We start from the raw sequence: 7,808 nt of genomic DNA on the forward strand, positions 1-7,808 counted from the left end.
TCTTTCTTTTCTTATATATTATCATACATTTTATCTGTTATACAATGCTAAAACTACAGTTTGAAAAAGTAAGCTTAATATAACTGACTCATTAAATGGAATGATCAGTAGTAATTTTGTGACAAAACATTTGATAGATTTATTATTTTTTATTATATTTTTCTTGTTCCTTTGACAAAATACCTAACAAGGGCAATTCAAAGGTGGAAAAGTTTCTTTCAACCTCTCATCTGAAAGTTCTGTCCATCATGATAAGGTAGAAGTAGTGGGAGAGATGCATTTGTGGAAAGAGGAACATACACTGTGTGGTAACATTCAGTTCCCAGTCAAAAAAGCAGAGATATGAATTTCTGTGCTCAGGTCTCCTTTCTTTGTCCCTTTGTATTAAGACTCTACATTAACCTATAGTATGTTGTCATCCAGATTCAAAGATGGTCTTCATCACTCAGTTCAAACTTCCTGAAACACCCTTACACTCATATGGAGAATGAAATGAGGATCACATGTATATATTGTCATTTTCTTACACATACATTTTTTAAACTATCAAGATAGTGGGGATGCTTTTTGTGTACTGTGTATTCAGATGCTGATTGCTATGCCCAGAGATTGCTTGTGATCCAGATCTTGGCACTGTCATGATTATTGAAGGACCTGCTGTATCAGTGATGTGTAAGTTTTTTTCCTACTACCTCTCATTGGTTAATAAAGTGCTTATCAGCCAGTAGCTGGGCAGGAGAAGAGAAAAGGACAGGGTGTCAGATCTTAGAATAGAGGTTCCAAGGAATAAGAGACAGGGGGAGAAAGAATAGAGGTGGAGAGACCATGTGGAATAACTGGGGGGATTCTCCATGAGGTCATGATGAAAGAACAGCCATAAGGGCACACATGGACTACAATGACTGAGGAGATGGCCAGGTGGCAAGTAACTGTGCATTTGGCTGGGTTTTAGCAGCTTAGTCAGGTTAAAATAGATCAGAAACTACCCAGCTTAGTGCCAGCAGCTTGTTAATAAAAAACATCAGGTCTCTGTGTCTTTATTTGGAGCCTAAATGGGATAAAACAGCTATGAAAATACCCTGTAGTTACTTGGGAGAGAAAAGGAGACAAAGAAAACCCTGAAAATATACTCTTACATAAAAATCAATATTTTAATGAAACTCTACATCTTAAGGTCAAAATGGCACAGGTTCACACCATAAAATGCATAATTGATAGTGAGGAGATAAATTCAAATGTATCAATATTGATGTAAAATTCCCAACACAGAATCAACAAGGATACCTATGTATACAAGTACACATTTATATACACACACACACATTTATGGACAAGGTATATTTTAATCATTTCAGAAAACCAGTTAATATATAAACTGGGGAAATAGATGTAGTGGCCAGGAGGTGATAAGTAACACCATAGACAACTGAAAATCCATATGGAAGGTCTCTGTATGTCTACCTGTATGAGTATTTCTTTGGACTTATCCTTAACAGAGCATTATATTTATCTCAAACCATAGGTTGCTGACTAAAAAGTCATATGTGGAATTCTTCCACTTGAGTATTTGTTCTGAGTATCTGAATATAGCTAAAAATAATGCACACTACTGTCATTGTTCCTGGCTACCAACTATAACATTATACCAAGACTCTCCTACTGAATATAGCACAAACTGGAGATGGGACATGAGAAATCAAGTTCATATTGACCAAGATGTTTCATCACTGCTCGGTGCATTCTTTAGCACTTGAGATGCAATCAGGATGTTAGAGGAAGAAAGTCACAAATAACCTAACCCATCCTTGAACACTGTGCACTTCAACAATGACCACCTTAGTAAGATACTACCATTTCAACATTGGTAGCCCAACTACTATTGGGGTTACCAGGCACTTTCTGCTTGGATTTGAGGATTGCTCTATACTGATGATTCCCAACCTGTGGTTCATGACTATTAGAATGCATAGATTTCTGATAGTCTCAGGAACTGACACACTGCTCAGTAGCAAAACCACTGTTATAACAAAAAACGTGTTTAATGGTTGTAGATTTTTAATATCAGATGAAATATGTGTTCTCCAATGCTCATGACCCACTGATTGAGAACTACTGCTTTACAGGTAGCCTGGTACTGCAAATCAGGCCAAGATTCATTGGAGGGAGCGTTACAGGCTCCATGGATAATGAATGTCTTAATTTTGATACATGGACATTGCCAACCTACTCTCTAAATTCTTCTATCCACACCAATAGATTAATGCAACCCTAAGAACTCATCAGAGAAATCTCTTTGTGCTGTGAAGTGGTTATGACAGTATTCAAAGTGCAGAGAATGACTGACTCTGTAATGTCCAGTCACAAATGGGTTATTGCTTTGCTTCACCAAAGGTTCAGGTGACATCATGGAAAACAGGATGGAAAAATTCAAAGAACCAGATGAGTGAGAGTATCAGAGAAAATAGTATCTACTGTCCTTGACAGGACATCTGCACTGATGAACTCATGAAAGCTGCAATTCCCTGCGTTAAACACACTGACTTTTAGGTTAGTCAACATTCTAGCATGAGAGAGGGGTTCATAAAACCTAGTCCTCACTGAAATGATGTTCATGGAGTCTGGGCATGAAAAAGCAGCTTTCCATAAGAATGTGGTCCCTAGTAAGTGAACCAGGCTCCAGGGAAAACCTTACACACCTATGATTATATGGAAAGTAGAAATTTCCTTTCCAGGTTATAAAATTAGAGCATATAAAATTAGGAGATTTTACAAATATGAAGGTAGATCTAGAAGACTTAGGAGAACAAGCAAAAGGGTGGTCATGATTAAAGTGGAGTGTATACATATAATGATAGTCACAGAAAATTTAGAAAAAAAATACTACACTTTAAAAATAACCCAATAGCTACTCTACACCCCACTCCAGCTGTTTTTCCATGGGCCAAGGATGTCCTAGGGATTACAGCCCTGCAAACAACCCACTACTCTACCCTTTCCCATAAGCTCCATATACCAGTCTACAAATTTGGGAGAAGACTTCTACTTTACTGGAGGCTATTCTGTTCTAGAAACCCCAGAGGCCTCACAGGTACTTTGAACCACAGTGACACCCAAACAACAGAGATAACACAGGCATAAAAATCCCAGCAAAGACATTCTACTTGATCTGAAGATTTTCTGGTCACCAAAAGCACAGGCCATTCAGGTCAGATCACCAGAGAGGGAATCAGAAACAATATAGAGATTTATTATCACAAGTTGCATAAAAACACAGCATTTATAAAAACAATTTTATAGAAAAATAATTGACTACATTGTGATACTTGTGGGATACCACACTATTGCTGTACTTTCAGCTAAAGTTTCAGAGAAACTAATATTCTTAATCAAAATATGCACTATAACCTTCTTTGGAAAGAAGTTCCTAGTATGTTCTTAACAGACAAGAGCATTTGTTCTTCAGAGTTCCTTTCCCACACCTAGTGGTCATGTATGCACATCCTGACTGGATGCTCGTGCTGGGAGGGATCTCATCAAGCACTTAAGTCTATGTGTCTTCTAGAGGGAAATAAGGCTGAGAGGTGCCCCTCAAGGCCCCCACTCCAGAGAGCTTCAGCAACCCCTTAGGAAGTTATCACAAAGGCCTAGATTGTGTCCTCTTCAGTGAGATAATTATTTCTGGTTATTCAGATTGAGGAAGAAATAGTAAATGCTACTAAAATGGTATGACACCTTATTGTCAAAACCACTTGGGTCAAACACTGGCTTCATTTCCTACTTTGTTAAAAGTATCATCTGGTAGAATGACTCAAGCCTTCCGTCAATGGCTGCCTCACCTGAGCTGTTTCTACAGGTGGTCATCATTTAAAGGTTTATTTTCTTTGATAGACTCCATGACAGTTCCAAAGCTAAAGGGACTGTTGTCATGTCTTCTCAAAGTTCCTGTGTCAGAACTTCTGTTGTCCTACAAAAGTTCCAAGGAAAGTTGCTAAGCAAAACACAAAGCTAAGCTTAGTTCTCCACAGTACTGTGAGCCATATATAACATGCTCTAAATGGAGGCAGCCTTTGACTTCACAGCTCGCCCGCCATTGGAGGATGGCATGGATAACATGCACCATCAGATCTGTCTTATCACTCCCCACTTGATTCTAATTTTAGATGCCGGGCAGAAAAATTGAAGTAAAAAATGACCTACAGCCATTACAGTTTTATTTTGAGGAGAATGAAGATTGCCTACTAGTGCAATGGTAACAGTCCAACCATAAGAGTTTAACGACTGGAATGTATACACCAGAAACAAAACCTTTGCCGTCACAAATGGTGTTATGTTCTATTAGGAAAAGACCATTTGTTTGTATAGTAATGGAATAATAAAGGCTTTGATTACTATTGATTTCTCTGCCCTTTCTGTTTTCACAGCTTACTGCATTCCACTATGTGAAGATGTAAATATGAAGTAGAAACAGTAGTCTAAATCTGAATAGAGTTAACGTCTGCTGTGGACTACTTTTAAAAAGTTTACTACAGTGATTTGGTTGGTCATTCTGAGAAATGCACTTTAAGCTGAGGAACCACATCTTCAAACCTGTAACATGCCTTTCCCGATGTTATACATGCACTGATCCTGTCCTGCACATATCACCACCTCCTGTGCAAGCTTGGGTAAACATCAGGCAAGGTAGAGTGCCTTCCCTACACTTCCCTCTGACACTCGACCCTGTAGTGTTTACTTTTATTCATTCTCACAAAAAAACAGTTTAGTGAGAGTGTCTCAGTACTAACCTGAGACAGTCAGGATTTACATTAAAGAGTAAAAGAAAACATGATATGTATGTTAGTAAACATCTTTAAAAGTAAGATACAAAACTTCAGTTTACAACATCTTTTCAAGGCTAGGTTGTCTGTATCAGAGATCCACAAACTGGTATTTCTAGCAACTCAGACTTTGGTATATGTGGCCCCTGTGCTACACAGCATCTTTGTAGTTTCTTTCTGGCCTAATTAAGTTATGCAGAGCTACTTTGTAATCTTGCTTGAGATTCAAATGGAGTTATTTTCTGAATATGGCCATTTAACCAAAAATGGCATTGATGAGTTGCTAATTAGTATAGGTGATCAGAAATAAGCAATATTTTTATAAAATAATTTGGTATAAATAATCTTTCAATTTATAAATAAAAACATATGCTACAGTTATTAGTTGATTCACTAAGATCTGTGCAAACACTTGTAATACCCTACTGCTTACAGCTCAATACCAGCCATGGCTTTCCTCGGATTTACAGCCCCTGGTCTTTGGGGATCATCGTACTTTTGCTTCACACTGACAAAAATCCCCACACAGTTCCTCCAGTTCCCACAGTTTTCTCAGCTCTTCTGGTGAGTACCGAGGAGAAGACAACATTCCTGTCTCACAGGTTTTCTCACACAGCTACAGGTTGTCTTGGTGTCCTTTAGGTCCTATGGCTGCCATCCAAATGCCCATGCTGACATCTTCACTCTGATATGTCTTTAACCTTCTGGAGTTGCCTCCTGCAGTAAGGAATCTTCCTCTTGCAGAACCTGTATATGATCTGCAAGTCTCTGGGGCCGAGAATAAGGGCTTTGTAATAGTGCATCACCTTCGTAAACAGTGTAGATAAATCTACCTGCAACTCCCTCCGCAACTTACATGAATTCATGAGGCAGTGCTCCTTCCCCAGCTGTGAGGACTCTGAGAACACCCACTCCCTCCATCATTCACTGTCACTCTGTGCAGGTTTCTGGGCATGAAACCATGGAAATCTTGGCTTTCTCACACGATTGTACCTTCAAGGCTCTCTGGTAAGATGAGTTGTTCCACAGGCTTATACCATAGCTTGTTCACTTGTATGCCACAGCTTGGAGGACTAAGTTGGGTGATGAAAAGGGCCTCCTCCTGTACTGCCTGATAGTCAGATACAACTTGATGGTGATGTTCCTTTGAAAACCAACATCACTGGCATCGTAGAACACTTCAGGACTAGAATCATGATTGGCTAGAGCTCACACTGACAACTTGGTCTTCAGAGAATCTAGATGAGCAGGCATCTTCAGGAAAGCTGAATGCCTCAATTTCTTGATTCAAAACTGTGATCCAGACCTTGAGGCTGGAAGACACAAGTTTGTGACCTAGATCTTGGCAAGGAGATCTTGAGGCATTGGGGCTAGGAAAATCTAAGGCCCAGGCAAGATAGTATACACCTTTAATCCCAGCAGACTAAGGCTAAGAGATCTCCTGAATGTAGAATTTTAAATCCCTGAGCTTCTAGCCTTCTTTGGGATGATGGCATTTAGAAATATTGTCTTGACATATGGACACAGTCTTCTGGTTAAGAACTCAGCACATGAATTTCAGGGAACACAATTCAAACTGAAATGATAGTGCTTATAAAAGCCAGTCATGGTAGCACACACCTTTAATACCAGCACTTAGGATACAGAGGCAGGTGAATCTCTGGGAATTTGAAAGCATGAATACATAGGTTTCCCCAGAATGATAAGGGCTTAATAAAGTGACACTATCAAAAATAACACAAAACAAAACAAACACACAAAAAGAATGCTTGAAGTAATAGGGCAGCTCTAGAACTCTAGCACTTGAGAGTGCAATCCAGAGAATTAGAATGTAAGATTATCCTCAATTCTCATAGAGCATTTGAGCAGACTAGGCTATAAGACACCCTTTTGAAAACCAAGTATACAGCAAAAATTATAAATGAAAGCAAAAAGAAGAGCGAACAAAACTACTGAATTTTGGCGACACTATTTTAATTCCTCCCAAGACCACATTCTTATATCATGTCATTCAAACATGATGTTTTCCCAAAATGAAATATAAGCGACTCTCTGCCTACAGAGATGAGCTTGGTTAACTCTCTGTTTTTTCTTTGTTGTTCTTCAGACACTGCTTGTCTATCTCTTGTTCTCTGTCTCATTCTACTGCAAAGGGTTTGACCCTGTTCATGCAGCATTTGGGATCCAAAGCTCTCTGAAATCAAGAAATTTAAAAAGCTTTCCAATGAGCCATATGTGAAAGCACAGGGTCAGGAGTCATGAGAGATATATGGCAGCATTAATGTTCCCTCTAGTGTGGTACTCGCCCCTTTCACCACTGTGACTTGCTATACTTGCTGAGGATGTGTTTTCCTTCCAGAGAAGCATCAAGCATTGCATTAGATATGGTGAGGTAGGGCTGAGTTAGGATTCTGTCTGTGATTCAATCAGTGAAAAAGGATTCTTTCCCTTGTTTTGTTTCCTTGTTTGTTTTTGTTACTATGGTTAGTCAACTATCAAGTGAGGGTAAAACCAACTGATACAGAACATTTACTTAATATCTGTGTTTAATTATGACTCTTCTCTCTTTTATTTATACATTTTATTCATTCACCAATCATTGAAGGAAATTCTCAGTCACAAGACAGAAACTGAATTGCCATAGTTTACCTGAACATTCTCGCCATGATTGATTCATAATTCATAGAACCGTTTAAGTCTAAGTCATAAGCAAAAGATATTAAGTGGGAACACAGAGTTCATTCTAACAAATGGTTCTGCTGGGCATTGGGACAAGACTTCTCTAAGTGCTCAGCTCAACTTCCCACAGATGACAGTGGCTCCTGGACAAATCAGGAGTTGCAATGACTCTAGGAGGTGTTTACTTAGTGTTTAGAATCTTAATGGCAGACCCAGAAGCAGATGACATTTTAGCTGGTCTTGGAGCAGTTTCTCATCACAGCACACTACAAGGACATGTTTTCTGGACAGAGAAATTTGAATCAAGAGGCA

The 7,808-nt window shown here is 38.9% G+C and overlaps 1 pseudogene; it reads right to left on the minus strand.

The window, feature by feature from the left end:
- Positions 1-5,513: 5,513 nt before the first annotated feature.
- On the minus strand, positions 5,514-7,483 carry LOC110288448 (annotated as a pseudogene).
- Between the last annotated feature and the right edge of the window lie 325 nt (positions 7,484-7,808).

This window comes from Mus caroli, unplaced genomic scaffold (assembly GCF_900094665.2).
Source record: "Mus caroli unplaced genomic scaffold, CAROLI_EIJ_v1.1 scaffold_13630_1, whole genome shotgun sequence".
Lineage (NCBI taxonomy): Eukaryota > Metazoa > Chordata > Mammalia > Rodentia > Muridae > Mus > Mus caroli.